This window comes from Topomyia yanbarensis, chromosome 2, assembly GCF_030247195.1.
Source record: "Topomyia yanbarensis strain Yona2022 chromosome 2, ASM3024719v1, whole genome shotgun sequence".
Lineage (NCBI taxonomy): Eukaryota > Metazoa > Arthropoda > Insecta > Diptera > Culicidae > Topomyia > Topomyia yanbarensis.
The window spans coordinates 337,013,449-337,024,182 of NC_080671.1; positions in this window are offsets into that span (position 1 = coordinate 337,013,449).

Consider the following 10,734-nt stretch of genomic DNA (forward strand, 5'->3'; position numbering starts at 1 on the left):
CTTTTGGAGGAATTCGTCAATGTAGATTTGTCGGTAGACAGTTCCAGATTTAATTAAAAAATGGCTTATTGTGGCACATCTACAGATCGCTTGCCACATAAAAAAAACTTTTTGTGTAACTCGAAGGCTTCATTTTAAGGCAATTCAATAAATTTTGTTTCTTTTTGCCTTTCTCATATAGAAAGGTTATGCAATCACTCTAAAAATCGTCAACCTAATTGAGGCCCGGAGGGCCGAATGTAATATGCCATTCGACTCAGTTCGTCGAGATCGGAAAATGTCTGTGTGTATGTCTGTGTGTATGTGGAAAAAAAATGTCACCTCTGTTTCTCAAAGACGGCTGGACTGATTTGCACAAACTTAGTCTCAAATGAAAGGTACAACCTTCCCATCGGCTGCTATTGAATTTTTTGTTGATTGGACTTTTGGTTCCGGAATTACGGGTTGAAAAGTGCGACCACACATCAAATTCCCATATCAACTGAAATGAAAAATTCTCAAAGGGGGGAGTAAGAGAAAGTTTCAAAATCAAATTTGTATTTTGGATGCCAAATGACTTTTAAATGCATGAAACGTTGAGATTTGATGTAATCTCGAAAACAAATTTTTAGACGAAAATTGACTTTCGCTCAAAAAATCGTCAACCTAATCTCTATTTTTTGGCTTGTATTGGCTTAGGTATTAGTATGCAGTAAGGGTTTGCTACTTTTAAATTATAACTAGTTTAAATTTCTTAACGAATCTTCCACCTTGATTCGCCGTTGGTTTCAAGCGATGTTTCAGTGTCGACGCATAGTATCTCAAAATCGTGGCAGTCGATCCATTGTATGTACTATGTGCAAATCGTACTGAATATGTAATATACATTTCCACCATTGTACTGAACATAACCAGCTATGGAATCGTAGTTTGGACAAATGAGAAAGGCACAATTGCACGACTAGGTGGATTCAAACTGTTTATAAGTACGGTTTTTAAACGAAAGCTTCGAAAGTTATACCTTGGTGTGGAAGAACCGGTATATTAATATATACTGTTGCTGTAGAATTAGATTTCATCCTTTACGGCTGTTGTACAACCTTCAGAAGAAATCCAAAACATTGGTACATAATCGGGAATAAAAGTGAAATTAGAAAATGTGACTATATGTCAGTGATTCACTCCAAACAGAATAGATAAAGGCTATGATGCAAAACCTTAAGGTCCGTCCAAGACAAGTCTTCGGTACGGAGTAATACTTGAATCTAGAAATTCCTAGCATGTTGTTAGTCGCTACTTACGACATGGAAGCAGATTCCCAGTGGTTCTATTCTTGGCTGAAATGATGCAAAAAGATTTTAGCCCGCCGGACACCACCCGCACGGAGAACCAAAATTCGGCTCAGATGCGAAAACATTAGTTGATTTACTGAATTGTTTTAGTTATTATTTAGGACAACTAATCAAATTCTCAATTTGCTGATTTCGATTAGCTGTTCTCGATCCTCCTGAATAGAGCTAAAACGCTAGTTGGATTTTCTGTTTTTCCTGTTGATTTGGCGAGAAAATGATGCTGTAACTTTTAGCGAAGACGCATTCTCCATCTTCTCAACTAAAGTTTTTACTGAATTTAGTACTATTTTCTGTTGATTTCAACTAATATACTCTCTAAATTCAAAACTTTTTTGCATTAAAATCAGCTATGTTTTAGTTGAATTTCTGATACAAATATGCTAATTTTAGGGAGGTTATCTTGTTAAATCTAAATTTTTCTTCAGTTGATTTCAAAAAATGTTAGTTTTGAATTTAAGCCATACTGTTTTTTTTTTAATTTTAAATCTTTCGTAGTTAAATTTAGTATGTCCATATTTTAAATTTAAGATAGCTTTGGTTGAATGAAGCGTTTTTTCTATTGATTTAAAAAGAACAAAATTCCTGCTTTTGGACTTATACTTCAACATTCATTTTATACAGTTGAAGTCCCTTTGAGCACAGAGAACATAAATTCAGCTAAGAAACGAAAACATTAGTTGATTTTCTGTTAATTTCAATGCAAGTCTTTGTTATAACCAGCAATGGTTAATGGTGAGGTTAGTTTTAAAAGTTCTTTTTAAATCCAGTGGCAGGAATTGTTGATTTCAACCTTTCTTAATTTTTAATTTAATTTTCTTTTAGTTGTATTCAACGATTTGAAATAAGACTGCTTAAAAATATAAAAAATATATTTAAATTGTGTGACCAATGCATTCTCTTATAACTATTTAATTAGATTGGAAATGATTATGAGCAATTTAACGCTTACTGGCTAAATTATTTTATTACAATGTTTAATATACTTAAGCTTACTTTGTTTTTTAAGTTTTGAACGGCGTAAATTTTTTATCAATGTTAGCTTAAGACTCTTAATTATCAAATATCATTTCTGATAGGGGATATTACCCAGTATAATTGGAAACTAGTCGGAATAGTGAATTCTACTGATCATCTCAACGAATTACGACATAAAATATTATTCTCGCCCTATGTTACATAGAACTGCCACACTCAACACTAGGTTCCTGTTTGGACAATGTTTGTTCTTGCATATTTTATCATCTATAGTATACTGCCGTGATCCGCATAACAGTCCCATTTGCTATGGGTTTCCTATGCAGGTGGGACTGTTATGCGTATCACGGCAGTATACCACTTATAAAATGGTCACACACCACCTTTTACGTGCGTGCTGTCATAAGCTAGTTACCGTATTTCAAAATTTATATATTTAGCATCATTCCCAGTGCACGGTAATAGCAAAATCTAATTATCTTAGTCAATATTTTTTCATTGCATTCCCATTATCACACTACACCTGATTGCATTAACTTATACCTTAGTGATCCAATACGAGAACAGATAAAGGAATCTTGATGCACGACGCGGCGTTTTCCCTTTGAGTGTAGCTTCCATCAACAAATAACGACATCTCTGGGTACTTGCACAACCATGAATGTCCTATGTTCAATTGTAGTAACAAGAACGGGTCAAAAAGAAATGTAAGTATTTATATATGGTGAATCTGAAAATTAAAAACATTAGATACGAACATCTTGATTTCATCATATGAAATAGTTGACTCAAAACACTATACTAGGATTGTCGATTTCCGAAACATTCGGTATTTAAGTGTCAAAGAAATAGGCGCTGTGGAGAGCGGAAAAGGTAGAGCTAACAGTACCATTAGCTACAATTATAATCTCATGTTCTGTATCTACTTATGAAAAATTTACAGAAAACCCACCTTCAATTTTGTCCATCAAAAAATTTCAATGCGCCAAACGTAAGTTAATTTCCATTTCAAATGCATATACTGAAATTAGAAGTTCATCTGTAGTTCTGCTCCGCATTTGACCTTGTATATGTATCATGGTGATAAATTCACAGCGACAATATGTTCAAATCTGTAATCCAAAAACACAAAATAAAGAAATTTGCTACTTTCTAAATAATAATAAATATACTTATCTGATGAATGAAGTCTACCAAGAGAGCTCGTCGAAAGTAGAGTTGATCATTCTGAAAAGTCGATTGTATTTATAAACAGGTTAATGAATATTAACGTTCGTTCATGTGTTCAATTTCAATACTTACTGCAAATAGGAACCTAGGAACAAAAAATATATATTTCCTAATGTTTGTTATTCCCGAAGACAACCCAGTGAACGAAAAGGCGGCTAGGCGGGTTTAAATACATGCTGGCGAGCGGTAGGCAAATGAAACTTTGTTCTAGGCTACGTGCGGTAACTTGCCGTTTGCTGTAAAAATAGTGAGAGAATGAGGAAGAGAATACAGGAACAGAACTATTTCTTCTTGTTTGCTCCATAGCAATGTCGTATATAGCTCATTGGCTCCATAGTACTTTGAGTTTATCCTGGTACTGGAACAAACCCTTAGTAAACCGTGCAACCAATTTTACTGGTTTTATCTGCGCGTGTCTTTCTATTAAAAACATCGTCTTTGGTAACTACTAATGCACTCAAATAAATCTTCACTTTCAAGTTACGTGAAAAATCCCCTAGAATGATTTCTTTGACCATCTTTAATGGGTTTTTGTGGCTACGATGAGTACCATCTACATGATTCAAGCAAACGTCAAATAAGTTACGTGAATTTCAGGTATAATTTTTTTTTAATTTCAATATGGCGGATCAGAGTTAAAAATATTCAAATTCATTGAATGAAAATTGATCATATTCAGCCGCATTCATTTTCAATATTCAGTGACGCAGCTGAAAACGTCAAACGAACAAACCGCCCATTCATCGTGCAGATTTTCATTCGTCTCCGATTATTACACGAAGCGACCGTGCAGCAACGAATCAAACGCATCACAGTAGGCCCTGGCACAATGTAAGCGTTGATGATTGTTGTTTCATATGCTTTATCTGCATTTGAAAACATTCTCCTAGATAAGTAGTGAAATGAATATACTGTACGATATTCAACTGAATGAATAAGGATGGATATTTGAATGAATATTTTTTCTATTCACCGCGAGTCGCGTCAGGTTCATTTTCAGCCGTCAAAAAAGAGCTTCGATTATTTTTAACTCTGTGGCGGATAATTCCAGTCGTACACACAGAAAAAAATATTAGTAAAAATAAGAGTTTTTCACTCTTACCAAAAAACAACCAACGCATACTCTTAGTTTAAAAATAAAACTTTTGTTTTGAGTACTATTCCTCATTTACTTAAAAGGAAAACTTTTACTTTGATTATTATTCTTGAATCTTGATTAATTTAAAAGTTTTACTTTCAACCTAATAGTTGGCGTTGGTTGTTTTTTGCTAAGAGCGGGACACTCTTACTTTTACCAATATTTTTTTTTCTGTGTGTAGGAGCGTAAGCCTATTTGAAAAGCTCTAAAAATTGTTTATTTATTAACACCTAAACCTTTACAGTTCTTCAAGGTTACTAACAGGCGGAAATTGATCTACTCCAGTAATTACACGATAGCAGTCTGGAAAGAGACGATCCATAAATGACGTAGCATTTTTTGAGTGATTTTTAACACCCCTCACTATCGTAGCATTTCGTCACAAACCTCTAAATACCACCCCTTGGTAATTACGTAGCTTGACGGTAATTCTCCCCCCCCCCTTGACCACGTAAAATTTAAAAAATGAAAAACGATGTTAGTTATTCCCCTTTAAAAAACTACGTAGCATGACATGAACCCCTTCCCACCTGTAGTCACATATCACAAAATACAAAACTCCCCCCTCCAGGGTTGGGTTCGAATTTTGTTTTTTTTTTAAATCCGGGTACTGGTAATCTTACATAAATCATATTCGGGTTCGAGTCGGGTCCGGGTACGAAAAAACCCATACCCGCCCATCTCTAGTGCAGACTAGAGTCTGTGGTATTATAGAGTCCCGTACAGAGAAATGCGCAACACTGCCTGCCCCTCTTCTTTGTTTCTGGTACCCACTGTTTTTGCTGTAACTTTGAGTGACTTCTACCCTAAGAGACCCGGTCAAACCATTCGGAATTTGATTCGGAATCCTGAATGGAGTCAGTATGGATTCCAAATCAAATGCAACAACCGATTCTGAGTCGGAATCGGTTGTTGCATTTGATTTGGAATCCATAATGACTCCATTCAGAAATCCGAACCGGTTCCGGAATGAGTTTAACTGGGGAAGAGAAGACAATCGCGTAGCCAATTTGATCCAGTCCTAACCTCAATATTGAACCAGCTTCTGATTGGTCGTTTTGCTAATCATGAGCGTTTATTATATTTACCAACGGGTTGGAAAACATTGCTGCTGAATCTATTCTGGCTACTTTTCATACACATCAACATTTCATGCAAATTGAATAAAAGTCCTGAATGACGATATAGGGTGAAGAGCCCATTTTCGCCACGTTTCTATTATCACGCTACCCATTTGAAGCCGTTGGTTAGAGCAGTGTCTGCCATCTTTGTTCAACGCATTGAGTCAAATGGTAGCGCAACAATAGGGGCACTCGATTCGAGTTTTCGTTGCGCTCAAACACGAGAATTTCGCTGTTTTCAGAGCATTTGTGTTATTATATTGGTTTTTAACAACGAAGCAAAGCTGTTGATGTCAATTTTTACGCATTCCATTGATTGTAGGCCGAGAAATTAATGAATTAGTGAGGCACCCTGCTTAGTATGGTGAAAATAGGCACTTTACCCTAGTTACGTCTACTGTTACGAGAGACACGAATAAAAAATAAATTAAATTTTTAAATGCATTGTAAATTGTTGGTTGAGGTGCTATTTTCGAGGTACAATTATTTTCAGAAATTGCGAAAAGCATACAAAAGGAATCTGGCAACGATGAACACTTGTTGTCATTAGATTTACTGCAGGGCCTAGTCGGGAAAATTAAGAAGAGCAAGAAGCCTGTTGTCGTCTCTTCTCTTAGCTTCTACCGAGTAACACTATAAATAATTATAATATGGAGTGAACTGAAAACCTACTGTTACACTTTATTCATAATACTCTTCCGTGTAATTTATTGGACATTGTTACAAAAAAGTATAATAAACTTAATATAGTGTCATGTTTAGTCGATTGAGATATTTCGCCAAGATATTATTTTTATCAATCCTAATACTTTTCTCTTATGTTTCCCGAAAGAATAATGTTTGTTCATTTTCACTGTTCCAATCATGTGCTCTCGCTCTAACATGTTGTTTCCTGGTTGTTTTCTATTACGCTGAACATATACAATAATATAAACAGTAGTTAAAATATTTAATCAAGAGTTCTCATTAAAAAAATACTATGAGTGTGAAAGAAATTATAAATCAACAACTCTACCTAAATTTATGAGTGTATATTTATACATTCCCCTAGGTAGGTACAGTTTAATGGCACACTATTCAAAATTGACACAATCCTCAAAAATAAATGCAAATTGAATTGTCATAAAGATATTTCACTTTCAGCCTAAATCCAGTGATCGCTGCGTATGCAATGAGCGGCATCTTCATAATACGGTCATTTTTAATCATTTACGCACTACACAAGATGTCGAAGACCTCCGTGCTCTATCTCACGGAATAACTTCAGTTGATCCTCGATGTATAACACCGATTTCGATGGACATGAAACTAAAATATGCATCAGCCGATAAAAATTCAACATGTCATCATTATACACACAACTATTTATCCCCAGGTGTACAAATCCGTAATAAGTATTGTGAAGAATAATCTGAGGGACTTGAAAAAAATACCATCACATTGCGGCATGCTACAACCTTTTGAATAGAGGCACAAAATTCAAACGTGCAGTTTTAGATGCACTATTATTAGATATGGAGATAGCAAGTTTCTGTTTTTTTTTGAAAAGAGAAGGATTATGCATTTGTCAATGGCCTTGCATTCTTGGAATGGCTTAATGCTTCAGTCCTGATTGGTGAAAATCATCTAGACAAATGATTGAGAATCAGATCAACTGTGCCTAATAACAGTCTTGAAAAACTGTTTGTTCTAAGAAGTCCCTGGTGATTTATGATATCCTGAAGGCAATTTTGATTTTCTGTTTGAGAATATTCAACATTCACATAACAGAGGTAAGAAATATTTTGTTTTCATTCATTTAGCTATATCGCATGAGAGACGTAAACAAAATGTTGAACGGATGTTCGGCTTCCACCAACGCACTATGCGTCGTTAGCCAGCTACGACTTCAAATATGTCACCGACCGTGTTGTGCATTTGCGCTATGGTTTTGTTACATCCGATACTTATTACATCATCGTCGTTTGGTGAAGACTCTTGAGTTGATTATGGTCAACTATGACAGGACAGTTGCGTTACTGCAAGGACAGTCGACTTTCTTTATTGCGCAATGCTCACTAAGGAAAGTTTGCTTCTTTTTATATGCTAATATGTCTCGCTTTTTTTATATAAACTCGTATATACAATATATATGCTAGGTGAGATACATTGGTCACTACTGATGGATTTTCTTGGATTCTGGTTTTCAATATTCTAAACGTGCAATCCATATCTTTGAATAAATTAGCATACTGACAGTTGAAACAATTAAAGAAGCAAAACAGGTACTTTCTAAAGTAAAGCCATGTCAAGTGATCCTCGATTTTTTCGCAAAATCACCGATCTTCTTAAGGTATATTTTATTGTATAGGGATTATGGTGAATAGCTTTTGGTATTAATATTTCGTTACAATTCCTTTTTTTCTTTAAGATATTAACCCTTAAACTTTATTGCATGATAAAATTGAAAATTTTATATCTCAAAAACTACTGAAGATAATTCAATGAATTTTTGCACACTTATGGCATGATATTTGCACTATCTTATAAAAATATTTTTACTTTATAATTGCGTGAATAACGGTACTTTGCATCTATTTAAAATTTTCAATTGTATTTTTTCTTGTGTTCTTCACGCTAAAAATTTTCAAAACGTATGTTAAGTTATGCGGCAATCTTTCACCTTCAATAATGTGTATTTATAATTTTTCATGTTTGTTCCTATCGAGAGTTATGGAGGATTTTGTAACAGTGCGCTGTTTCAACGCACGGCCCACTTTGATGCGACGCGCGAGAACGTACATATTGGCAACGTCGCACGTCACTACGTCAGAAAGCGCATCGTGTAGGAAGTGCGCATCGCATGACTAAAAGAAACCATATCTCTCGATTAGCGCAAAAGGGCAAACTTTTCAATACGAATTATCGAAGGTAATTTTTTTCCGGATATTTTGAGATGCGTTAAATTTTTTTGACTGAAGTGCACAACGAAAATTATAGTTGTTAAATATATTTTTTATTATTATAATTTAACGCTACTAACGATTAACATCTTTGAAAACACTTTTGTTAGTCAAAATACATCTACGTTATATCCAAATTCTTTTTTAGTCTACAACATTACTATATGAAAGTGGAAAATCTTATGCCAACAGCATTTTATTTCACGTTTTTATTTTCACCGAGTGAACAACGATGTGTCTTTTGAAAAAAGTTTACGTAAAATCTGTTGTTCAATCGCATCGATGTTGGGGTTTTTTATCACTATTGCTTCTGTTAATTCTGTTGATTGGTGGTTCTCCAAGTTCTGGTACGATATTATTTATTTTTGTCGAATTTCAATTATTCATCAACGATCTTTATTTCAAAATCCTCGTTACAGTTTTCCGCATGTACCTGTTGAGTCATCGAATATTCCAGTTCCATTACTTTGGCAAACACTATAAGAAGAAATATTAAACGCGTAAATTTTCCTATATTTTAAACGCGTTAAAGAGGAACCCATTACTATAAACATTGGATGTAAAATCGAAAATTTAAGGAAAATTGTGTTTTGTTCATGTCCATATTTATTTTCGTTGTATTTTTTGCGTCGATTACGACATATGCTACACATGTGTTGACCAATATAATTTTTAAATTCATCACTCCACATGGATGCCATAAAAACAAGATACGACGAACATATTTATGAATTTTTTTTAACGGAATACATCATTCGTGTGATCGACCCATATTTATAACATAAATCAATCGAATGTTTTTTTGAGCAAATATTGTATATCTTGAGATAATATAGCATTTCGTCCAGTTCTCTCTACATGGGAAACACCCAAGTGCGATCGAAACAAAAACAAACGTCAAAACGTTTTCTCACTCGCACTGATGCAAATTAAATGAGCGCGTAATTTAACGCACGACCCGATGACGCATGGCTGAAAAGGCGCTATGTGGATTTAAGAAAAGATTCACAATCTACCTCTTAGACAGAACCAAGTGAAAATAAAACGTGGTGAAGTATGTCAATTTGTGAAAAATATGCTAACGCAGATTAAAACATGCCCACTGCTCATCGGCTGGCAATAACCGAGCGCACTTGTCCGAGGTATTGAGTGACAGAAAATTAAATAACTCTTGAACAATATAATAACGCTAAAGAACATGCAAATTACTCAGAAAAAATTCACTTTCAATTATCCATAAAGAAAAGCTTGTCTTTTTGCTTTAATCTCAGAGATGTCATTTTTGAACATGAGATACGCTCCTTCAAAGCGATGCGCATTAGGACGTTGCGACGTGCGGCATTGCCAATAGGTACGTTCTCGCGGGTTGCATCAAAATGAGCCATGCGTTGAAACAGCGCACAGTTACAAAATCCTCTATAACTCTCGATAGGAACAAAAATGAAAAATTATAAATATAGATTATTGAAGGTAAAAGATTTTCGCATAATTTGACATAAGTTTTGAAAATTTTTAGCGTGAAGAACACAAGAAGAAATACAACTGAAAACTTTAAATAGATGCAAAGTACCGTTATTTACACAATTATAAACCAAAAACATTTTTATAAGATAGTGCAAATATCATTCCATAAGTGTGCAAAAATTCATTGAATTATCTTCAGTAGTTTTTGAGATACAAAATTTTCAATTTTATCATGCAATAAAGTTTAAGGGTTAATATCTTAAAGAAAAAAAGGAATTGTAACGAAATATTTATACCAAAAGCTAATCACCATAATCCCTATACAATAAATTATACCTCATGAAGATCGGTGATTTTGCGAAAAATTCGAGGATCACTTGACATGGCTTTACTCTCCTGTCGTGTGGTCTTTTTCGCCCATCTTTGTGCAGAGAAAGCACTTCGGTTACTTTGTGCACTCTTTAGCAATGTTCTCCCCATATTTTCTGCACAGATCAGATCTATCCAGGCATCTACAGTTTGTTGCCTGATGG